We start from the raw sequence: 26,303 nt of genomic DNA on the forward strand, positions 1-26,303 counted from the left end.
TCAACATAGGAATCATTACAAAATTTGTGTGACCTTGTATACACTATATTAGGTCCAGCCTTTGGAACTTTGGTTTTCCTAGATATGGCTATATTGTGATAACTATATCTGAAGAATTTGGATACTGCTTTAAAGCACATTGTTGCACCATTAGTAAAGATGTGATCAATACATGTTGATGATTTCATTCCTGTGCTGTTTGTAACTACCCTGGTAGGTTGATTGATAACCTGAACCAGGTTTCAGGCACTGGTTACAGTTTGAAGCTTTTTCTTGAGTGGGCACCTTGATGCAAGCCAGTCAATATTTAAAAATCACCCAAAGAAATATACCTCTGTTGATATCACATACATTATCAAGCATTTCACACATCATCCATATACTGAATGTTAGCACTTGGTGGTCTATAGCAGCTTCCCACAAGAATGGGCTTTAGGTGAGGCAGATGAACCTGTAGCCACTCTGACAATTAATCCACACATAAAACGGTCAGCCAAATCATTTCTAGTCATCTCTCCTCCTTCCAGGCTTTTTCTTCTTTGGACTTTATATGGCGATTGGCAACTAACTTTCATAATAAGGTGCATTACCACAACCGACATGTTAATCTATCAATCACCCATGTGGGTATAAGCAATGAGTAGATGGCTCGTGGGTATATACTTCTAAAAGCCAATGAGGAGATGGGTGAGGCAGGACTTGCATCGCGTTCTGCGTCACCAATAGAAGCAACTTCTATTTTCGTGCTTGGCAATGCAGACGCTCATTGGCACGCGCGAGCAGTATGGGTGCAATGATTGAATAACATGTAGGTGTACATTTATTTTGCAGCGCACGCGATGCGAGCGGTGTGGTCAGCAAGTTAGGCAAAACAAAAACTCCTTAGTCCTTGCCGATGACAAGCATACCCATAACATAATGCAGCCACCACCATGCTTGAAAATATGAAGAGTGGTACAAAGTGATGTGTGTGTTGGATTTGCCCCAAACATAACGCTTTGTTTTAAGGACATAAGTTCATTTCTTTGCTATTTTTGTTGCCATTTTACTAGTGCCTTATTGCAAACTGCATGCATGTTTTGGAATGTTTTATTCTGTACAGGCTTCCCTTTCACTATGTAATTTAGGTTAGTATGGTGGAGTAATTACAATGTTGTTGTTCCATCCTCAGTTTCCTCCTATCACAGCCATTAAACGTTTAAAGTCACCATTGGCCTCATGGTGAAATCCCTGAGTGGTTAACTTCCTCTCCGGCAACTGAGTTAGAAGGATGCCTATATCTTTTTGTAGTGACTAGGTGTATTGATACACCATCCAAAGTGCAATTAATAACTTCATGTTCAAATGGATATTCAAAGTCAGCTTTGTTTTGTACCCATCTACCAATTTGTGCAATTCTTTGCGAGGCATTGGCAAACCTCCCTGGTCTTTGTGGTTGAATCTGGGTTTGAAATGCACTGCTTCTTGTATGTGTGGGGTACAGAGCTGAGGTAGTCATTCAAAAATCATATTAAACACTATTATTGCATACAAATTGAGTCCATGCATGAACTTATTTAGGCTTACCATAACACAGGGGTTGAATACTTGACTGAAGACATTTCAGCTTTTCATGTTTTATTAATTTCAAAACATTTCTAAAAACATAATTCCACTTTGACAATATAGTCATTGACTCAAAATCTAAATGTAATCAATTTTAAATTCAGGCTGTGACAAAACAACATGTGGTCAAGAGGTTTGAAAACTTTTTGAAGGCACTGAATATATATTTTTAAAGCCTTGTCTCGTGCTAATGGAATTCATGCTGAAGGCTAACCATTTTCCAATAGGCTATCGTAAAGCAGAAAATCTAAGAAGTATGGCAGCTGTGTTGCCCCTTAATTTTGAGTTAATCGAGGAAAAATATAATTTTAGACAAATAAAAACTCTGCAAAGGCAGCATTGATCTCTTCGCCCAGGGAAGAAGTGACTACGGGATGCTGGCCTTCTAGGCAAAGTTGCAAAGAAAAAGCCATATCTCAGACTGGCAAATAGAAATAAAATATTAAGACGGGCAAAAGAACACAGACACTGGAGAGAGGAACTATGCCTAAAAGGCCAGCATCCCAGAGTCGCCTCTTCACTGTTGACATCGAGACTGGTTTTTGAGGGTACTATTTAATGAAGCTGCCAGTTGAGGACTTGTGAGGCGTCTGTTTCTCAAACTAGACACTCTAATGTACTTGTCCTCTTGCTCAGTTGTGCACCAAGGCCTCCCACTCCTCTTTCTATTCTGGTTAGAGCCAGTTTGCGCTGTTCTGTGAAGGGAGTAGTACACATCGTTGTACGAGATCTTCAGTTTCTTGGCAATTTCTCACATGGAATAGCCTTCAGAACAAGAATAGACTAACGAGTTTCAGAAGAAAGGTCTTTGTTTCTGGCCATTTTGAGCCTGTAATCAAACCCACAGATGCTGATGCTCCAGATACTCAACTAGTCTAAGGCCAGTTTTATTGCTACTTTAATCAGGACAACAGTTTTCAGCTGTGCTAACATAATTGCAAAAGGGTTTTCTAAATGATCAATTAACCTTTTAAAATAATAAAATTGGGTTAGCTAACAACGTGCCATTGGAATACAGGAGTGATGGTTGCTGATAATGGGCCTCTGTATACAGTGAGGGAAAAAAGTACTTGATCCCCTGCTGATTTTGTACGTTTGCCCACTGACAAAGAAATGATCAGTCTATAATTTTAATGGTAGGTTTATTTGAACAGTGAGAGACAAAATAACAACAACAAAAAATCCAGAAAAACGCATGTCAAAAATGTTATAAATTGATTTGCATTTTAATGAGGGAAATAAGTATTTGACCCCCTTTCAATCAGAAAGATTTCTGGCTCCCAGGTGTCTTTTATACAGGTAACGAGCTGAGACTGGAAGCACACTCTTAAAGGGAGTGCTCCTAATCTCAGTTTGTTACCTGTATAAAAGACACCTATTCACAGAAGCAACAAAAAAATCAGATTCCAAACTCTCCAACATGGCCAAGACCAAAGAGCTCTCCAAGGATGTCAGGGATAAGATTGTAGACCTACACAAGGCTGGAATGGGCTACAAGACCATCGCCAAGCAGCTTGGTGAGAAGGTGACAACAGTTGGTGCGATTATTCTCAAAAATCTGTGGAGGGAGCTGAAGGGTCGAGTTGCCAAACGTCAGCCTCGAAACCTTAATGACTTGGAGAAGATCTGCAAAGAGAAGTGGGACAAAATCCCTCCTGAGATGTGTGCAAATCCGGTGGCCAACTACAAGAAACGTCTGACGTCTGTGATTGCCAACAAGGGTTTTGCCACCAAGTACTAAGTAATGTTTTGCAGAGGGGTCAAATACTTATTTCCCTCATTAAAATGCAAACAAATTTATAACATTTTTGACATGCGTTTTTCTGGATTTTTTGGTTGTTATTCTGTCTCTCACTGTTCAAATAAACCTACCATTAAAATGATAGATTAATCATTTTTTTGTCAGTGGGCAAACGTCTAAAATCAGCAGGGGATCAAATACTTTTTTCCCTCACTGTAAGTTGAAAACACTTTTTGGGGGGGAGAACATTTCTTTGGGACCATCAGGCGATGTCCGGACAACTGATAACAATATTCTTGTTACGTTCCCATGAAACGTGTCTAGAACATTCATATCTTACATTCAGAGAACATTGCAACTATGTTCTGTGTATGTTTGGTGGGAGATTAATGGAATATTCTCTTAACCCACAGAAAACTGGACACATGAATATTCTTGCAACCACCCATAAAACACATTTAGAACATTAATGTTGTATAGTCTAAGAACATTGTAACCATGTTCTAGATAAGTTCTGGTTGACATTAAGGGAATGTTCTCCTAACTTTAACACCAAAACATGATAAAAAGTTTCTCAGAACATTTTTGCTAACATAGATGGAATGTTCCCCTAACTAATGGAAAACTGGACACTCAAACATTAGGTAAACATTACGGGTAACATTACAAAAACATTCTCTCTCTCCCTAGAATTGTTAGCTGGGTAACCGTCACTGTTGACTGTTGTTTATCATAAAAATCGTATGGTATAGAGCGTATTTGCAGGGGTTGAATATGCTTGGTAAATCTAACTATAAACAAACCAAACTGTCAAATTCAACATTGTGCCTTCCACCCCCTCTGTCGTGACAAACACAAGTCCATGAATGTGCGCACACAGAGACCAACACACTTCCATACATGTACCAAGTGACCTATGCACTCCTGAAGTAAAGAAGATTAAAATAGCTGAGTCAGGAGAATGGATCAGTTATGTTATGGTTTTAGTGCTGACTGTCAAGTATTCTGAGGTCCCTAAACCAATGGGCTTAACACATAGCTAACATACCAGGAAGGATGTAGACATGTGTTGGCCAGTGGGTGTAAAAGAGGATTTCATTCATACGATTCCTAGTTAGGCTGATTACTCAAACCATTACAGGGGAGCACACATAACATAAAAACTGTAGGTTGAATAAAGAACAGGTACATCAGGTCAGCGGTCCATTCTAATTCAATCTCATGAATCTCATGAACTGAAATTCCAATTAAAGTATTGAAAAATCCTCATTGAAACTAAAAGGCACCTTTCCATTTTTAATGTTAATTCTCTTCCTGAATTGACCGAATTGAAATGGATGGACCCCAAACTTGTCTAGACCACTGTAGTAGAGTGAGGCAGATTTACATTTAATAGTGCTAATACTGTACTTGGCCCTGGTCTTGCAAACTCCTATGGTTAAACACGTTAACAAGACAGTACAAACAGATCTGTGACCAGGCTATAAATACTGTACCCATAGAAACATAATTACTAGAAGGGACAAACAGTAATGGAATGGGTTATATAGAGTATAATAGAGTGGATGATTATAAAATAATAGAACGTTAACCTAGGCTAGCAGAGCACACAGTAAGGTTATTTATTTACCTTGGATAGCGCTGCTATGTCCAGTAGTCCTTCGAAGGCCTTGAGGTTTAATAAGGATAAAGCTATTTGTAATACATTGAGATGCTACGTACTGATGTTAATGTGATAGAATTATATTTCTGTACCAAGCTTAACTCAGTCATCGGCACGCCCCCAGGGACACAGACAGGACCAGGTGTCATGTGACATGTTCACTATAAAACCATAGCCTGATCTACTTTCTTCAGACCCGGCCTCCACTCCATTGCGAGTTGGCCAATAGGTTTGACCATCCAAGTACTCTACTGAAAGTGAACTATACCACGTGGTTAACTTTTAGACTATCGATACCGACAGAATAAGAACAAGTCTTTGATATTAATTATTAGTCTGCAGCTAAGTAAATTATATCATTGAACGCGAAGACCAACGAAACATCCATTCTATGACGACATTAATGAATGTCGCTTTGAAAGATCCATTCTAACCGAGAGAGAGAGAGAGAGAGAGAGAGAGAACTCTCCAACCGAACGACGCTCCAACAAGGATCCCAACGACACACTGAGCGTAAATATATATTGATTGCAATTGTTCTCGAATGAGTGAGCGTTCATGTGCAAAGGATTAGCATATCAATTGTTAATATTAATGAACTCTGTAGGGTCTTCTCAGCTGCCCTTTATGACCCATTGTTCGACAAGACACCAGTCATGCCTGTTTAGACCACTAGGGCACATTACTCTACCAATTCTTTGTGATGATAATTACTGTTTGTATACTTTATGTGAATTACTTAGTTTAGTAAATAAATGATTTTAAGACAATTGATGTATGGATGATTTTAGTAAAGACTGGGTTCGTGCAGATACAACAATTTACGACGTTTGGAATGAGACTGGACGCGAGGTAAAATACACGATTTAAACCAGAAGATAATCGGCCTATACTATAATAGAATATAATATATAATGTTATAATATAGGAAAGTTATATTAGGAAAATTATAACTTTGTAATCTGAATATTTTCCTTGGTGCCCCGATCTCCTAGTTAATTACAATTAAACGATTAATCAGTTTAATCGCGTGATAATAATTACAGGGAGTTAATTGATAAACATGTCTTCAGTTTAATGGTACCCCAAAGACACGACACTTAATACAAACATTATAATTATAATGTACGTATAGTTTCTTTAAAGGAGCAATGCCAATTCTGTAATATTTTTCTACAACAGAATAAAGAGCATATTACTATGAGAGTATTTGCTTCTTTTCAAATATGTTGAGTGTTTGATTGAGCCTGCCTGGAGTGCCAGTTGGGCGGGGTTTGAACTTGTGTGGCTAAAGTATTTGAAAGAAAACATACTGTGTGAATCCAGGTAAACAGTTCAAAACAGTATGACGTTCAGTTCTATATTGATAAGAACACACTTACAGTACATTCTAGCAGCACACTAAATAGACTGTATATAGTGTGGACTGTTAGGATGGATCATGATAAGATTTCTGTATAGTAATGACCAGCAGAGTTGTCGTAAGGTCATACTGGCCCCTGTGAACACTAGTGTCCAGCTCTTTGCTTTCCTGCCTCATCCAGAACCCTTTGATACACCACTGTTTGTTTGTGTGCACTGACCTGACCTAAACCCCTTGTTAACATGTAGGGCTTTCAACTAATACAGTTGTATTAGTTGTATTGTACAGATGTGACGCTTGGCATTCAGGCCAAAGAGTTCAATCTTGGTTTCATCAGACCAGAGAATCTTGTTTCTCATGGTTTGAGAGTATTTAGGTGCCTTTTGGCAAACTCCAAGCAGGCTGTCATGTGCCTTTTACTGAGGAGTGACTTCCATCTGGCCACTACAATAAAGGCCTGATTGGTGGAGTGGTTGTTCTTCTGGAAGGTCCATCGGGTGCTTGGTCACCTCCCTGACCAAGGCCCTTCTCTCCTGATTACTCAGTTTGGTCAGGCGGCCAGCTCTAGGAAGAGTCTTGGTAGTTCCAAACTTCTTCCATTTAAGAATGATGGAGGCCACTGTGTTCTTGGGGACCTTCAGTGCTGTAGAAATGTTTTCGTACCCTTCCTCTGATCTGTTCCTCGACACAATCCTGTCTCAGAGCTCTACAGACAATTCCTTCGACTTCATGGCTTGGTTTTTGCTCTGACATGCACTGTCAACTGTGGGACTTTATATAGACAGGTGTGTGCCTTTCCAAATCATGTCCAATCAATTGAATTTACCACAGATGGACTCCAATCAAGTTGTAGAAAGATCAAGGATGATCAATGGAAACAGGATGCACCTGAGCTCAATTTCGAATCTCATAGAAAAGGGTCTGAATACTTATGTACATAAGGTTTTTCAGTTTTTATTAATTATTAATTAGCAAAAATGTCAAAAAACTGGTTTTGCTTTGTCATTATGGGGTATTGTGTATAGGTTGATGTATAGGTTATTTTTTAAATCTATTTTAGAATAAGGCTGTAACTTAACAAATATTTAGAGAAAGTGAAGGGGTCTGAATACTTTCCGAATGCACTGTATGTATGACTACTAGGGCCAGGCAATGCAGTTATATCTCCCGCAACCTTTTACAGACATAGAACACAGCTATTGTCAATAGCGATCATTGATAACTTTTCAGAAAATTAAATAAAAGACGCAGCATCAGGTATGTACGTTTTCAGACAGTAGAATTCTGCTCCTACGTAAAATGTTCTGTATTTTTTCCCTGACAACAATAAACGTTGCTGACTGATGTGCTGCAGTGTTGTTTTTTATGCAGTTTTTATGGTATGGTAGCTAGATGTGTTTTATTTCTACTAAATGTCAGGGTACTTAATAAACTTTAAAGTACTCTGTTAGGAGAGAGTGGTCTGCGCGCAGGCAGCAGGCAAGCAGAAAGCGCGCAGCAGCTCAAGATTATTTGATTGATTGTTCTGATTGCCTAGTGATGGACTTTAGTCCTGCTTCAGAAGTAAAATACCAGTTCGTATCACCAGAGGTTTTGTGTCGGCATTTAAACAAAAAAACGTAGTGTAGCCTACCCTACCAGAAAAACAACATTCCTTAGCCGAGGCGCTTTCAAGGGGCCACATTCCATTATGTCTGAAAACCGTAATCAATGCAGGCTACCAGTAGCCTACTGTAGGACATCGGTCCCATGGACAGGATAGGATATTATACACTCAAGAGACCTAAAACTGAACACACATGACTAGCAAAGAGACCGAGCAGGCAGAGCAGGCAGGCCAACGCGAGGGAGAAGAAGGCAGAAGCGTGCTCATGTTTTGGTAATCTGTATCTCACAATGTCTTGTCTTGCATGCCTTGCAAATTCCCCATGTAGCATGAAGTTTGCCTCTTCCTCTCTGGTTTTATTTGAATTACACAACTCCCCAAGCCTTTATAGCCTTCCGGCTGTAATACGGAAAATAATGTTTCGCGATAAACTTGGATTTTAATTAAGTGGGGGAAAAAAAAATATGTTTTTCAGTTAAGGATTTTTCTTAACATTAAGGATTCCAACTTCGTTTTAATGTTCACACCCTTACTTACAACCTTGCTGAACTGGATAGCATTCATTTTGGTGGTGTTGACAAATCGGGGACAAATCTTTGACAATAACTTATCAACATGGACATAGCCCCCTCCTGTGAGTCAAATGCTACAACCTCTTCTTAGTTGTACAACTTTTCAAACCTCCACACTCCGAGATAGATGAAGAGGTCTTAGACAAACCAAATCAACCACGAGCCTGTCACATCCTTCCTAGTTCGACTGCCAATGGGAATGGAAGAGGAAGTCTGACAGTAATTTCTTGTGTGGTTACGTCCGAGACACAACTGGAGCCCTCTGACAGAGGCCCTACCTGCACCAGTATATACCATACAGGTTCACATTGGCTGTAAATCTGATAGGCTGATGGCTATGGGAGTTACAAGTAAAAGAGCTGATCTTTCAGAAACACTGTGTACATGAATGTATGTGACTGTTTTGAATGGGGCTCATTCAGTGGATGGGTACCGCGCCACCTTCTTAGCTCTTCACAGTCTCCTTTTGGCTAATTTATTGTGACTTCATTCCATTTGATTTCTAAAGATGTAGATACTCACACAGGCTAAGCACACACACATTTTGAATAGGTGTAAGACAAATCATGGCAAAAAAACAACAAAAGGATCTTGCAAAAAATGGCCAACTTCTGCCATTGCTCCGTGCTTAACTACCTGTATACAATGGCCTTCTGTGTATGTCCATCAGCAACACTGTACCAGAGATGAAACTATAATCAGAACATGGATGGAACTAACACCCACCCAGGAGGAGCACCACCATCATGGCCACACCCATAACATACCAACGACCCATTTGTTCACTCACCCATGACAAGCCCTGCAGTGTGTCAATGCCATCACGCACTGACAATGGATGGGTAAGTCTGCCATTCCTGATGAGTGATGCCTCAACACTGAACACACTGACCACACCTACCTAAACACCACGTTGTACTGAAAGTACACCATCCCAAAATAAAAATACCAAAGCCTTAAATTAATGGGTGTGCACAGCAGTGCAGTCAGCACAACTGCAAAAATAAAGTTCACCCGTCTTTCTGCATGATTGATTGATTGATTCAGCAAGGGCATGGAATGTTTTCTCTCTGCATTCTTTATCAGTGAATAACCCACATTTATACGTACACATAACACCTTGTCACCCAGTATCAATGAAGCATTATGAAAAATTAGAAGGAAATGTCAGATCAGTCTGGCATCAGCTTTTGGAGGTGACACACACACATACACACACACACATACATATATACATACATACACAGACACATATATACATACATACATACATACATACATACATACATACATACATACATACATACATACATACATACATATGAGAAAGGGATTGTGTAACACTTAATCAGACACTACAGCCACTGTTGGTGAGTGAGAGGAGAAGCGGGGCGGGCAAACAGGGTGAGGCTGGCATTTCTCTCTCCAGGACGGGAGCACAAATATAGCCCTTGTGTTGTGTTGCCCCGTTGCCGTTTACAGCCAGGGCCGTAACCATGGAGAAGAGAGAGGACTTTATTGGCTGTTCACCATCACTCCTCGTTCCGTTTCACAATTTCTTCACAGTTCACACATGGCTGCATAGAGGACAGACAGTTTGAGCGGTCCTGTGATGAAACCAAACCAATACAGTGCGAGTTTGTCACACAGACACATCATAAATGCAAACAGAGTGACAGTTCCAGACTTGTCATTGTGGAGGTAAAACCACCAAACAAACGCTGTTTCTTTCTGCCTACCAGGGAAATGCTGAAATGTCAATTACACTTATACAGGACCTCCTCGAATATGAGATGGTGTATGTCAATGGGTTAATACTGTCATGAAAATGTAAAATAAATCAATGTTAATGGCATATTTGTGCAACATTCCTTTTCCGCTTGATTTTGTTTAGTTAAAGTAAACTTTAATATCCAGCCGTCAATCATTCGTGAGGATTGTAGTCTGACAAAAAGGCACTCCACCCTGTAAATCAGACAGTTTGCTTGATCAACTGTGGCAGAGAGTATTACATAATCATATGCTATCGTGCCACATTGCCACTCCTCTAGCTAATTGTCTGGTGACAGTCGTTTAAATCCCTCAGGGGCAAAAGATTTTTGTACTCTACCTCCCTCAGAATCCTCTGTGCAGTTCTGTTTTTGGGCTGTGAAGTAAACACCCCATGTCAATAATTTGCTAAACCAAAAGGCCAACAGCAGAGGGACTTTGGACCAGAAATGTAGTCTGCCTCTCAGACACAGAAAGGAAGTAGACAGGCCACAAAGTTAAACATAAGCAGGGCTAAATACACCATATTTAAGCTGCAGGTAGTATTTTGGGAATTTTTATTAAGTACACTCCTCAGGAGCACCAGTGTGTCCTTGACACTGAATCCATCATTAATGTTACTGATTGCTTAGAATGTGCACAGACCGGGGTAGTTTACACTAGGGCGAAACCATTTTCTACCTTAACTCCAACAAATGAAAAAGGATCAGAAAACCAGTTAGTATATGGTGTGACCACCATTTGCCTCATGCAGCAGGACATCTCCTTCGCATAGTTGATCAGGCTGCTGATTGTGGCCTGTGGAATGTTGTCCCACTCCTCTCCAATGGCACGTTGCTGGATATTGGCGGGAACTGGAACACGCTGTCTTACACGTCGATCCAGAGCATCCCAAACATGCTCAATGGGTGATATGTCTGAGTATGCAGGCCATGGAAGAACTGAGACATTTTTAGCTTCCAGGAATTGTGTACAGATCCTTGTGACATTGAGCTGTGCATTATCATGCTGAAACATGACGTGATGGCGGCGGACGAATGACACGGCAATGGGCCTCAGGATCTTGTCACGGTATCTCTGTGTATTCAAATTGCCAAATCGATAAAATGCAATTGTGTTCGTTGTCTGCCTGCCCATACTATAACCCCATCACCACCATGGGGCGGTGGTTCACAACATTGACATCAGCAAACTGCTTGCCCACATGACGCCATACACAGTGTCAGGTCAAGATCCTGGTGAGGATGACGAGCACGCAGATTAGACGGTTTCTGACAGTTTGTGCAGAAATTCTTCAGTTGTGCAAACCCACAGTTTCATCAGAAGTCTGAGTGGCTGGTCTCAGATGAACCTGCAGGTGAAGAGGCTGGCGTGGTTACATGTGGTCTGTGGTTGTTAGCCAGTTGGCCAAATTCTCTAAAACAACATTGATGAAGCTTATGGTAGTGAAATGAACATTTGATTCTGAATTTATATTTTTGTTTTCTATAGAATATTTTCTACATGTCACATGCAACCTCATGTTTTCATAAGGAATGTTTTATCAGTCCGTATCCTCAACCCAACAGCTTTTTCATGACATATGGCAATTTTCATCCAAGGTATGTGCACTTTTGACAGACTTATCAGTGGTTAGGTTACGTAAGGCTGGGTAATAGAGACGTATACACCAGCCAGCAGTAGTGCTGAGAGATGTGCTTTTTGAGATCAGTTCAATAAAAAAATAATCACGGTTGAAAAATTTTTTTTTCATGAAATGCATTAGGAAATAATGCCATTAAAATTATAGCTTTTTAATCGGAATTCCAAAGCCCATAACCCATAATGTCAAAGTGGAATCATGTTTTTCGAAATTTTTACAAATGAATTAATAATGAGAAGCTGAAATGTCTTGGGTCAATAAGTATTCAGCCCCTTTGTTATAGCAAGCCTAAACAAGTTCAGGAGTAAAAATAGATGGATTTTCAGAAAATCACATCGGGCTGAACAACGCCATTTACCTGTTTATTTGGGTCCCCATTAGCTTTTGTAGAAGCAGCGGCTACTCTTCCCGGGTTCCACAAAATCCACAACGAGTAACAAAATACATACACTGAAAGACAAGAACATTTACAAAAATAAAAAATAAAAAAATAAACACAAATAAATAAACAATAGAACAAAATAAACTACTGCCAGTTGGGGAACCCTGTTACAGTATGACCGGGAGAGGTAGATGAGGCCAAATGTAAGATTAGAGCCATTTTGATAGATGTGTGGCAGAAGCGGAGTGAAAGCGAGCCCAAGGGCCAGCATTTAAAGGTCAGATTAGGAAGGAAGAGGTGGTGTTTGCTCTGTTGCGCCTATGACATCTGGTTGGCAAGCACGTGAATGGTTTGTGTATGGAATGTATGGTTGATGAAACAGTGAAGCATGTGTTGATGTATTGTTGTAAGTACCGGTATGTTGGAGAGGGAAATATTGATGTGTAGGGTTGCTGAAGTTGGACGGGGATGGGTGGGGGTTGGAAGGGATTTGGGTTATGGGTAGGATTTGTTAGAAGTTAGTAGGGCTCTTATTTTCTTAGTAGTACAGGATTAGGTAGGAGGGTTTAGTTTTTCTTAATGTTTGGTTCTTTAATCATTTAGTCAGTAAGCTGTTGGCAACACACTCCAGTACAGTAGGTGGCAGCATTCACCTCTAACGTTTGTTTGTGGCTGCCATAATACCAGAAGAACAAGACGACCACCAGGAGAGGTTTTGCCATAGACATAAGAATAAATAGAACGGGCCTGGAAGCTCTAACACTGGTAATTGGCTCGTAAAGCCATTGGTACAATCCCAATGGTGGCCTGGTATTGTGTGATGCAATAATTTCCATGGTATTTTGGAATGTCCTATAAACTGATGCTGGATTGCCATGGGAATGTAGAATGTTCAGTAAAATGATGCTAACTGATGTGGTTCATGCAATGGCATGTGTATGGGATAATCAAGGTGGGGCTATGCGTTCTATGGAAAATAATCAAAGATGTGGAAGGTGTGTTCCACTCAGAGTATGTGAGTGGAGTTGAGCGGTCAGAAATCCCGCTCATGTTTAAGGGGATGTGGTGGCACACTGCTCTGGAGCTCCACCTCCTTTCCAACTGCTCCACTAAAAAGCGTTTCTCACTCACAGGAAAAAAAACCTGCCACTCCAAATTTGCTCCATTTATTAAAATCACCATTTAACCAACACCCATTTATTTTTGTGACTACCTGGACCTACAATTTGGTTTTGAAACCAAGCCATATGATTTGAATGAAAAGTATTTTAATAAACATGAAAAGGTGACTAAAGAAGCGCTCATCATCTGAAATAGGCTACATGTCCTATTAAACAGCATATAAACACTCTAAACAGGTCAAGAGCCAGTCAGGTAGCCTAAGGAGGAACAGAAATGTATTACTTAGGGTATATTATTAGCCTATTATTTAAATTATTCCAAGGCTATATAGCCTACAAAGAAATACATTGTGAAGCATTTGCGAGTGCGACACACTAGGCAGGCAGGGACATTAAGGCTCAGCGTTTAAACATTTTGTTGAATTAAATCGTTATAGTCTATAAATTGTGCATATAGGCTGTGACTTACTGAGAACGAAATACAAATGAAACAAAAATGCCTTATTAGGCTCAGTCTAGTGCCTTTGAATTAGAAACACGAGTTTGGCCAGAGTCTGGCTTCAGGCTCATGCGATGGTGCCTGGAGAGCAGGCCAGCAGCTTCAAATACCCTCTTCACACTGGCAGAGCCGCTGGGGAGGCTAAACACCCTTCAGGCCACTCTTGCCAGGCTGGGCAGTTTTCTTTAATAATTTTTTTATGTATAGGTAGGCCTAAAGGTTTTTAGGCAAAATAACCCTATCAAAACGTAAAATAATTTGAAAGGGGAAATATGTCAGGCCTATTGGGTCAAAATTAATTATAGCCTACTGTATAGATATAACTTATAAGAGATCAGAATTTTTGTTTATAAATACTTTGCTACAATCCCATACTTAACCAGCTACCCACGTCATTCCTTTCTGTTAGCATGTGCACGTAGTAAGTACACCATCATGCTTTTGGGATACGTGTCTTTTCAGATTCCACAATGATTCTTTAGTTGTGGACACAATATCAACGCACTCTCACTTGTTCCCCCTCATCTCTGTAAATCAACCTGATTTAGCACCTGTGTGTTTTATCAGTTTCTTTATGAAAATATTTGTTGAACTCCATGATAGTAGCTAAAGCAAGGGGCTATAGCAGCACACAAGTAGACAACAAATGCATGCTGGACCGGGCATGCCCTAAACTTGATAAGTGAGCAGTACTGGAGCAGGTGAGAAGGCCAACGCTCTAGCCTTTGGGAAACTTGCTCCTCGATGTGCTCCAACTCCACTCACATAATCTGGTTCCACTAGATGCTAGCAGAGTGGAACTAACCTTCCACGGAGTTGCATTATTTTCCAGAGAACGCATAGAACCCAGAGTTGATTATCCCTTTTATACCATGGCTATAATTTAAAGTAGAAATGTGTTCAACATCCACTGAAGTAGCTAGTAAGTTTAATAGATAGCTACAGTAGTTGCCTTGGTAACAGAACAAAGTAATCAAACCTTCAGAATTCAGCATTGGCAATAATGTTTTCAATTATATTTTTGCTGTCAAAAGCATCTCAAACATAGAACATGTAAGAATGACGTATAGCCATTGAATTCTGCAATGCTGATAATGAAGTACAGCCATTGAATTCTACCGTGCTGATGTACCATGCTCAAAGACTCAATCATGGACACTCTTACTGACAGTTGTGGCTGCTTCGTGTGATGTATTCTTGCCCTTTGTGCTGTTGTCTGTGCCCAATAATGTTTGTACCATGTTTTGTGCTGCTACCATGTTGTGTTCTTGTCATGTGTTGCTACCATGCTATGTTGTCGTCTTAGGTCTCTCTTTAAGTAGTGTTATGGTGTCTCTTGTCGTGATGTGTGTTTTGTCCTATATTTTATTTTATATTTTTAATCCCAGCCCCTTTCCCCGCAGGAGGCCTTTTGCCTTTTGGTAGGCCGTCATTGTAAATAAGAATTTGTTCTTACCTGCCTTTCCTAGTTAAATAAAGGTTACATGAATAAAAAGTGGGTTAGAGGGAAATAATGCTCACTCTAGAATGCCCTTCAAGCCAATCAAAAACGAGTATTCAACAATGCCATGGTATACATTTTTTTGTAATGTCAGTTGCGTTGACTCAGCAAATCACAGCACAGATTGAAGGGTACACTTCCTGCTTATACTTCCTGGCATGGGTACACTTAAAATGGCTGCCAATCCACCAATTATGCTATCCTTGACTTAAATGGAGACGCCCTTTCTATTCATTCTTATTTCTATGGGTTTTGCATAGGCGAGTGAATACCATACTGTAAAGTTAGGATGGCCGGTTGGTTTGAGATTCCTGTTTAACAAGCTGTTGGACTGGTTCAAACCAGTACTGAGGATGTGGCTATGGAGAGAAGGTCAGAGAAGCAATAGCTGGACGCAATCATGGTCGAAGTAGAAGTGCTGGTTGATTCTGATGGAGAGCTGAGCAAGCTCGGCAAGAGAGTGGAAGACTGTCAACGAAAAATAGAGCAAAAATGGTTGTACATTTTAAAAATCGTTTTCTTTTTGGAGTGCGATTCATTAACAATGATGTACTGTATACTTGTTGAGATCTATGAGGTCACAAAGATGATAAAGGATGCATTAGGAGAGGTAGAATCAGAGTCCCCTGAATGAGACGTTGGCTCCCCTAAATGTAACAAAAGTCAAACTTTGGAGGGGGGGGGGGGGGGGGGTCTCTAAATAATGCTAATTTAACCACTCTCCTATTTGTTTTAAATGCAGTGGTAAATATGTTTTAGAGTGGCGCCGCAGTCCACATTGAAAGATGATGTCCCCATGTCCATGGGGTGCTCCTTTACGCATAGACTTTCCTTTGTACTTCCTCCTTGTCGCCATTTGTTTGCATACAGCTGATAGTCGACAATATCACTAGACAACTAGCCTACAGCTAGACACCAATGTGCATCCAATCCATCCAACAAGTAGCCTATAAGTTAATGACAGTAGGCCTATAGTTTACTCTTTTCGGTCAGAAGCGTTCGATTTTGCAATGGCATAGGCTTACATTGTTGGATTTGTGTGCCCATGAGAACTGAAGACGCCAAGCATTACCTCATGAATTATGGACAACTCGTGAACTAGGGTGTAAAACATGTTTGCTATGGCAGTGGATGACCCGCAACCGGATATCACACAGACCTGATAGATGTAGTGAAATGTGTTGTTTTAACAGCTGAAGCATTGCAGGAAATACTGAACACAAGAAGGGATTTGATTTGGATTGGACTGTGACCGAAGAAGCCTGTTGTTGTATAAATAAAATAAAATCAGCAATGGCCATTTCTTTTTTCTACAGTTTGCTACAGTAGGTGTAGGAATGGACATAGAATGTGTGTGAACGCCATTATACCAGAGAAGGAAGGTTCATGCCAGGCGTGGTAGACGCACGTTGTTTAGGCCAAATAACTGACGAAAAGAAGGAGGAAAGCTTTTCAGTTTTGCTGTTGTTGTTTTTCTACCGACTCATGTAAAATTGTGGAAGGAGCAAAGTGGAGATAAGATGAGAGTAATGCCCCACAGCCTGCAGCGAAGGTTGTTCATCAGAGGGATACTAACAGTGAAGTTACGTTTCATGCTACACACAATACCCCATAATGACAAAGCAACAAAAATGTTTTTTAGAAATGTTAGCAAATATATACACTGCTCAAAAAAATAAAGGGAACACTAAAATAACACATCCTAGATCTGAATGAATGAAATAATCTTATTAAATACTTTTTTCTTTACATAGTTGAATGTGCTGACAACAAAATCACACAAAAATAATCAATGGAAATCCAATTTATCAATCCATGGAGGTCTGGATTTGGAGTCACACTCAAAATTAAAGTGGAAAACCACACTACAGGCTGATCCAACTTTGATGTAATGTCCTTAAAACAAGTCAAAATGAGGCTCAGTAGTGTGTGTGGCCTCCAGGTGCCTGTATGACCTCCCTACAACGCCTGGGCATGCTCCTGATGAGGTGGCGGATGGTCTCCTGAGGGATCTCCTCCCAGACCTGGACTAAAGCATCCGCCAACTCCTGGACAGTCTGTGGTGCAACGTGGCGTTGGTGGATGGAGCGAGACATGATGTCCCAGATGTGCTCAATTGGATTCAGGTCTGGGGAACGGGCGGGCCAGTCCATAGCATCAATGCCTTCCTCTTGCAGGAACTGCTGACACACTCCAGCCACATGAGGTCTAGCATTGTCTTGCATTAGGAGGAACCCAGGGCCAACCGCACCAGCATATGGTATCACAAGGGGTCTGAGGATCTCATCTCGGAACCTAATGGCAGTCAGGCTACCTCTGGCGAGCACATGGAGGGCTGTGCGGCCCCCCAAAGAAATGCCACCCCACACCATGACTGACCCACCGCCAAAACGGTCATGCTGGAGGATGTTGCAGGCAGCAGAACGTTGTCCACGGCTTCTCCAGACTCTGTCACGTCTGTCACATGTGCTCAGTGTGAACCTGCTTCATCTGTGAAGAGCACAGGGCGCCAGTGGTGAATTTGACAATCTTGGATTTCTCTGGCAAATGCCAAACGTCCTGCACGGTGTAGGGCTGTAAGCACAACCCCCACCTGTGGACGTCGGGCCCTCATACCACCCTCATGGAGTCTGTTTCTGACCGTTTGAGCAGACACATGCACATTTGTGGCCTGCTGGAGGTCATTTTGCAGGGCTCTGGCAGTGCTCCTCCTGCTCCTCCTTGCACAAAGGCGGAGGTAGCGGTCCTGCTGCTGGGTTGTTGCCCTCCTACGGCCTCCTCCACGTCTCCTGATGTACTGGCCTGTCTCCTGGTAGCGCCTCCATGCTCTGGACACTACGCTGGCAGACACAGCAAACCTTCTTGCCACAGCTCGCATTGATGTGCCATCCTGGATGAGCTGCACTACCTGAGCCACTTGTGTGGGTTGTAGACTCCGTCTCATGCTACCACTAGAGTGAAAGCACCGCCAGCATTCAAAAGTGACCAAAACATCAGCCAGGAAGCATAGGAACTGAGAAGTGGTCTGTGGTCACCACTGCAGAACCACTCCTTTATTGGGGGTGTCTTGCTAATTGCCTATAATTTCCACCTGTTGTCTATTCCATTTGCACAAAAGCATGTGAAATTTATTGTTAATCATTGTTGCTTCCTAAGTGGACAGTTTGATTTCACAGAAGTGTGATTGACTTGGAGTTACATTGTGTTGTTTAAGTGTTCCCTTTATTTTTTTGAGCAAAGTATAAAAAAACTGAAATATAACATTTACATAAGTATTCAGACCCTTTAAGTACTTTGTTGAAGCACATTTGGCAGTGATTACAGCCTCAAGTCTTCTTGGGTTTGACGCTACAAGCTTGGTACCTCTATTTGGATAGTTTCTCCCATTCTTCTCTGCAGATCCTCTCAAGCTCTGTCAGGTTGGATGGGGAGCGTCGCTGCACAGCTATTTTCAGGTCTCTCCAGAGATGTTTGATCGGGTTCAAGCTCTGGCTGGGCCACTCAAGGACATTGCGACTTGTCCAATAGCCACTCCTGTGTTGTCTTGGCTGTGTGCTTGGGGTCGTTGTCCAGTTGGAAGGTGAACCTTCACCCCAGTCTGAGCACTCTGGAGCAGGTTTTCATCAAGGATCTCTGTACTTTGCTCCGTAAATTTTTCCCTCGATCCTGACTAGTCTACCAGTCCATGCTGCTGAAAAACATCCCCACAGCATGATGCTGCCACCACCATGCTTCACCGTAGGGATGCTGCCAGGTTTCTTCCAGACGTGACTCTTGGCATTCAGGCCAAAGAGTTCAATCTTGGTTTCATCAGACCAGAGAATCTTGTTTCTTTCGGTGACTTTGGCAAAGTCCAAGTGGGCTATCATGTGCCTTTTACTGAGGAATGTCTTCCATCTGGCCACTCTACCATAAAGGCCTGATTGGTGTAGTGCTGAGGAGATGATTGTCCTTCTGGAAGGTTCTCCCATCTCTACTGAGGAACTCTGAAGCTCTGTCAGAGTGACCATCGGGTGCTTGGTCACCTCCCTGACCAAGGCCCTTCTCCCCCGATTGCTCAGTTTGGCCAGTCGGCCAGCTCTAGGAAGAGTCTTGGTGGTACCAAACTTCTTCCATTTAAGAATAATTGAGGCCACTGTGTTCTTGGGGATCATCAATGCTGCAGACATTTTTTGGTACCCTTCCCCAGATCGGTCAATCACCCTCGGTCTGGGGCTCCATGCAAGATCTCACCTCGTGGGGCATCAATGATCATGAGGAAGGTGAGGGATCAGCCCAGAACTACACGGCAGGACCTGGTCAATGACCTGAAGCGAGCTGGGACCACAGTCTCAAAGAAAACCATTAGTAACACACTACGCCGTCATGGATTAAAATCCTGCAGCGCATGCAAGGTCCCCCTGCTCAAGCCAGCGCATGTCCAGGCCCGTCTGAAGTTTGCCAATGACCATCTGGATGATCCAGAGGAGGAATGGGAGAAGGTCATGTGGTCTGATGAGACAAAAATAGAGCTTTTTGGTCTAAACTCCACTCGCCGTGTTTGGAGGAAGAAGAAGGATGAGTACAACCCCAAGAACACCATCCCAACCGTGAAGCATGGAGGTGGAAACATCATTCTTTGGGGATACTTTTCTGCAAAGGGGACAGGACGACTGCACCGTATTGAGGGGAGGATGGATGGGGCCATGTATCGCGAGATCTTGGCCAACAACCTCCTTCCCTCAGTAAGAGCATTGAAGATGGAAGACCTAGCCACGACCCAACATGACAACGACCCGAAACACACAGCCAGGGCAACTAAGGAGTGGCTCCGTAAGAAGCATCTCAAGGTCCTGGAGTGGCCTAGCCAGTCTCCAGACCTGAACCCAATAGAAAATCTTTGGAAGGAGTTGAAAGTCCGTATTGCCCAGCAACAGCCCCGAAACCTGAAGGATCTGGAGAAGGTCTGTATGGAGGAGTGGGCCAAAATCCCTGATGCAGTGTGTGCAAACCTGGTCAAGAACTACAGGAAACTTATGATCGCTGTAATTGCAACAAAGGTTTCTGTACCAAATATTAAGTTCTGCTTTTCTGATGTATCAAATACTTATGTCATGCAATAAAATGCAAATGAATTACTTAAAAATCATACAATGTGATTTTCTAGATTTTTGTTTTAGATTCCGTCTCTCACAGTTGAAGTGTACCTATGATAAAAATTACAGACCTCTACATGCTTTGTAAGTAGGAAAACCTACAAAATCGGCAGTGTATCAAATACTTGTTCTCCCCACTGTATAGGCAGGTGTGTGCCTTTCCAAATCATGTCCAATCAATTGAATTTACCACAGGTGGACTCCAATCAAGTTGTTAAAACATCTCAAGGATGATCAATGGAAACAGGATGCACCTGAGCTCAATTGTGAGTCTCATAGCAAAGGGTCTGAATACTTCTGTAAATAAGTATTTTTTATGTTTTTTATACATTTGCTACATTTTAGAATAAGGCTGTAACGGAATAAAATGTGGAAAAAGGGAAAGGGTCTGAATACTTTCCGAATGCACTGTATTTGCCGTTACCATTACACATGCCGCAATGATTTTCCATTGAACAGGTTTATATACAAAAGCAAAACAATTACGCAAAACAAATCATTGCGGCCAGGCGTCCTGCCTTTAGACTACAAATGTAAAGCTGCCCATTTCTTTGCAAGGATATAAAGACGCTTCAAAGGAAAACAGAGATGACTGTATTCAAATATAAATACAGTATAGGCTACATAAACATATATATTTGAAGGATATTGAAATAAGTTTTATTTAGCTATTTGTATGCTACAGTGTGTAATTTTTGCACTCAGTGAACAGTTTATTAGGTACACCACCCCGTTCACAAAATGGTTCGCTCCTGCACACAGTGAGTCACATGGCCGTGGCTTGCTATATAAATCAGGCAGACCGGCATCGAGGCATTCAATGACTATTCGATTGAATGTAAGAATGGGCAAAACTAGTGACTTAGGAGGATGAGTGTGGTATGATCGTCGGAACCAGGCGTGCTAGTTCCAATATCTCAGAAACGGCTGGCCTGCTGGGCTTTTCACGCATGACAGTGTCTCGGATTTACCGAGAATGGTGCGGAAAACAAAAATAACCAGTCAGCGGTAGTCCTTTGGGTGAAAACAGCTAGTTGATGAGAGATCGAAGGGGAATGGCAAGAATCACGCAAGTTAACAAGTGGGCCACAAACAGGCAATAACGGGGCAGTACAACAGTGGTGTGAAGAACATCATCTTTGAATGCACAACTCGTCGGGCCTTGTCATGGGTGGGCTATTGCAGCAGACGACCACACTGGGTTCAACTCCTATCAGCTAAAAACAAGAAGAAGTGGCTCCAGTGGGTATGAGAACACCAACACTGGACAATTGAGGAGTGGAAAACATCCCGGTTCCTGTTCCATCATGCTGATGACAAAGTCAGGATTTGGCATTAACACCATGAGTCAATGGCGCCATCCTGCCTGGTGTCAACAGTACAGGCACATTAGGTCCCTTGATACCAATTAAGCAATGTTTGAATGCCACACCTTGTATAATCCATGCCCCAAAGAGTTCAAGCTATTTAATGGCGCCGGAGGAGATGGCTGCCGTTTAACGGTCTCCTAACCAATTGTACTATTGAGTGTGTTTTTTCGCATTATTTGTTACTTATTTTGTACATAATGTTTCTGCCACCATCTCTTATGACCGAAAAGAGCTCCTAGATATCAGGGCAGCGATTACTCACCTCGTAATGGAAGAAGTTTTTTTCCTTTGAGTCAGAATCAAAGGATTTACTTCAAACACCCGACAAGGCCCAAATCCCTGTGATTCGCATGAGAAAGACACAGAGATATCGGGGACGTAGGTCGGGGTACCTTGTAAAGATCCGACGACGAGTGGGTAATCTGCCTCACCCATCAGTACTATTAGCTAACGTACAATCATTGGATAACAAAATAGACAAACTACGATCACAAATATCCTACCAACGGGACGCCTGAGGTAGAGTATCTCATGGTAAGCTGTATACCACACTATTTACTAAGAAAGTTTTCATCTATATTCTTCATAACTGTATATTATCCATCACAAATCGATGCTGGCACAAAGACCACACTCAATGAGCTGTATACAGCCGTAAGCAAACAGGAAAACCCTCATCCAGAGGCGGCGCTCCTAGGGGTCGGGGACTTTAATGCAGGGAAACTTAAATCAGTTTTACTTCATTTCTACCAGCACGTTAAATGTGCAACCAGAGGAAAAAAACCTCTAGACCACTTTTACTCCACACACAGATGCATACAAAGCTCTCCCTCATCCTCTATTTGGCAAATCTGACCATAACTCTATGATTCTGATTCCTGCTTACAAGCAAAAACTAAAGCAGGAAGCAGCAGTGACTCAGTCAATAAAAAAGTGATGAAGCAGATGCTAAGCTACAGGACTGTTTTGCTAGCACAGACTGGAATATGCTACGGGATTCTTCCGATGGCATTGAGGAGTACACCATATCAGTCACTGGCTTCATCAATAAGTGCATTGTTGACGTTGTCCCCACAGTACATACCCCGACCAGAAGCCATAAATTACAGGCAACATCTGCACTGAGCTAAAGGGTAGCCCGGACTCTAACCCGGAAGCTTATAAGAAATCCAGCTACGCCCTTCGACGAACCATCAAACAGGCAAAGTGTCAATACAGGACTAAGATTGAATCGTATTACACCGGCTCCGACGCTCATCGGATGTGGCAGGGCTTGCAAACTATTACAGACTACAAAGGGAAGCACAGCCGAAAGCTGCCCAGTGACACGAGCCTACCAGAAGAGCTAAATTACTTCGATGCTCGAGGCAAGTAACACTGAAACATGCATGAGAGCATCAGGTGTTCGGACGACTGAGATCATGCTCTCCGTAGCCGATTTGAGTAAGACCTTTAAACAGGTCAACATTCACAAGGCAGCAGGGCCAGATGGATTACAAGGACGTGTACTCTGAGCATGCACTGACCAACTGGCAAGTGTCTTTACTGACATTTTCAACCTGTCCCTGATTGAGTCTGTAACACCAACATGTTGTTTCAAGCAGACCACCATAGTCCCTGTGCCCAAGAACACTAAGGAAACCTGCCTAAATAACTACCGACCTGTAGCATTCACGTCTGTGGCCATGCTTTGAAAGGCTGGTCATGGCTCACTTCAACAACATTATCCCAGAAACCCTAGACAACACTCCAATTTGCATACTGCTACAACAGATAATGCAATCTATATTGCACTCCACACTGCCCTTTCCTACCTGGACAAAAGGAACACCTATGTGAGGATGCTATTCATTGACTACAGCTTAGTGTTCAACACCGTAGTGCCCTCAAAGCTCATCGCTAAGCTAAGGACCCTGGGACTAAACACCTCCCTCTGCAACTGGATCCTGGACTTCCTGACGGGCCGCCCCCAGGTGGTAAGGGTAGGTAACAACACATCCACCACGCTGATCCTCAACACGGGGGCCCCTCAGGGGTGCGTGCTCAGTCCCCTCCTGTACTCCCTGTTCACTCATGACTGCATGGCCAGGCACGACTCTAATACCATCATTAAGTTTGCCGACGACAACAGCGATAGGCCTGATCACCGACAACGATGAGATAGCCTATAGGGAGGAGGCCAGAGACCTGGCTGTGTGATGCCAGAACAACAATCTTTCCCTCAAAGTGATCAAGACTAAGGCGATGATTGTGAACTACAGGAAAAGGAGGACCGAACACGCCCCCATTCTCATTGACGGGGCTGTAGTGGAGCTTCAAGTTCCTTGGTGTCAACGTCACCAACAAACTATCCTGGTCCAAACACACCAAGACAGTCATGAAGAGGGCACGACAACGCCTATTCCCCCTCCGGAGACTTAAAAGATTTAGCATGGGTCCTCAGATCCTCAAAAAGTTCTACAGCTGCACCTGAGCATCCTGACTGGCTGCATCACTGCCTGGTATGGCAACTGCTCAGCATCTGATCGCAAGGCGCTACAGAGGGTAGTGCTTAAGGTCCCAATGCAGAGTGCCAATGCATCACACCTAAAAGTGAGAAAATAACTACTGTTCAACTGAAAAACGAATGAAAATAAAGTTGTGTGATGATTCATAAGGGTTAATCTTATAAGCAATCGTAAGTGCATTTATAAATGGTTTATTACTGGAGGTAAATATTGTCTCATTATTTGGCTAACACTTGACCAGTTATTGCACTATTATGACCAATGCAATAACAGTTTATTAATGGATTTACAAATGATTAAATAATCGTTAATATCATTATAACCCCTTTATAAACCCTTAACAAATGCAACCTTATTGTAAAGTGTTACCCATATGGTAAACAATCCCTTGAAAATGGCATGTAGTTGTCATTGATTTTAGCGGAGCTGGGGTTCTCCTTGCCCCCCAGCAGCCAAATCTAACGTATTGTGACGTTTTATTGAAAACGATATATTCCGCCTGTGGCTGTGGTTGTGTGAAATATGTTAAAGGAGCATACTTCCTGTAGAATCTGTCCATTCATTACCCTCTCCTGCCTTATCTGTATCTCATATTCTGTCTGTGCCGACCACGTTGCTAGGGTCCGGAGGGTGTGGTGTGGTTAGTTACCAACAGACAGAGTTGGCTTTGTTTGGTGTGTGTATGTGTGTGTGTGTGTTACTGCGTGCGTGCACACCTTTGACAGCGCCCTTAGAAGGACGGTTGACAGTCATTGTGAATCCTGGGAGAAATTAACCTGCTGCTTGCGTGACCTTATCAAAGGAGTGGCTAATTTAAAGCTGCATCATTAGACAATGTTGAATGACGCACAGAGACAGAGAGACAGAGAGACAGAGAGACAGAGAGAGAGATTCACTGGCATGTCAGGTCAGGTTCACTTCACAGTGGTTTCGTGTTTTAAGACATTACTGGAACACACCTTTGTCTAATGAATCACTTCGTAAAAAGGGTACACTGTATAATACACTTCACCCATGAGAGTCAATAGACTACATCAGTAGTGTGGCACACCTCCTACACAGCGTATTTATCATGAAAATCCCATTCGTCACAGAAACACTACATGACCAAAACTACGTGGACATCTGCTCGTCGAACATCTCCTTCCAAAATCATGGGCATAAATATGGAGGTGGTCCCCCCTTTGCTGCTATAACAGCCTCCACTTTTCTGGGAAGGCTTTCCACTAGATGTTGGAACTTTGCTGTGGGGACTTGCTTCCATTCAGCCACAAGAGCATTAGTGAGGTCAGGCACTGATGTTGAGTGATTAAGCCTGGCTCACGGTCAGCGTTCCAATTCATCCCAAAAGATGTTCGATGGGGTTGAGGTCAGGGCTCTGTGCAGGCCAGACAAACCATTTCTGTATGGACCTCGCTTTGTGAACAGGGGCATTGCCATGCTGAAAGGGCCTTCCAAGCTGTTGCCACAAAGTTGGATGCACAGAATAATCTAGAATGTCATTGCACGCTTTAACGTTAAGATTTCCGTTCACTGGAACTAAGGGACCTAGCCCGAGCCATGAAAAACAGCCCCAGACCATTATTCCTCCTCCACCAAACTTTACAGTTGGCACTATGCATTGGGGCAGGTAGCATTCTCCTGGCATCCGCCAAACCCAGATTCGACCGTCGGACTGCCAGATGGTGAAGCGTGAATTTTTACTCCAGAGAACACCAATGCAAGGTTTACACCACTCCAGCCGATGATTAGCATTGCACATGGTGATCTTAGGTTTGTGTGCTGCTTGGGCATGGAAACCCATTTCATGAAGCTCCCGACGAACA

The 26,303-nt window shown here is 42.3% G+C and overlaps 1 protein-coding gene across 18 annotated transcripts in view; it reads right to left on the minus strand.

The window, feature by feature from the left end:
• Positions 1-26,303, minus strand: part of LOC106581618 (LIM domain only protein 7) — a 115,782-nt gene that overhangs the window by 68,433 nt on the left and 21,046 nt on the right. For 3 of the 18 annotated variants that reach the window (XM_045704988.2, XM_014163754.3, XM_045704986.2), the window contains exon 2: positions 12,321-12,412. The exons of the other annotated variants lie outside the window; for them this stretch is intronic. The gene's annotated coding sequence lies outside the window, so the exon portion shown is untranslated. The remainder of the gene's footprint in view (positions 1-12,320; positions 12,413-26,303) is intronic. 18 annotated transcript variants of the gene reach the window in all.

The sequence above is a fragment of the Salmo salar genome, chromosome 21 (genome assembly GCF_965601325.2).
Source record: "Salmo salar chromosome 21, fSalSal1, whole genome shotgun sequence".
NCBI lineage: Eukaryota > Metazoa > Chordata > Actinopteri > Salmoniformes > Salmonidae > Salmo > Salmo salar.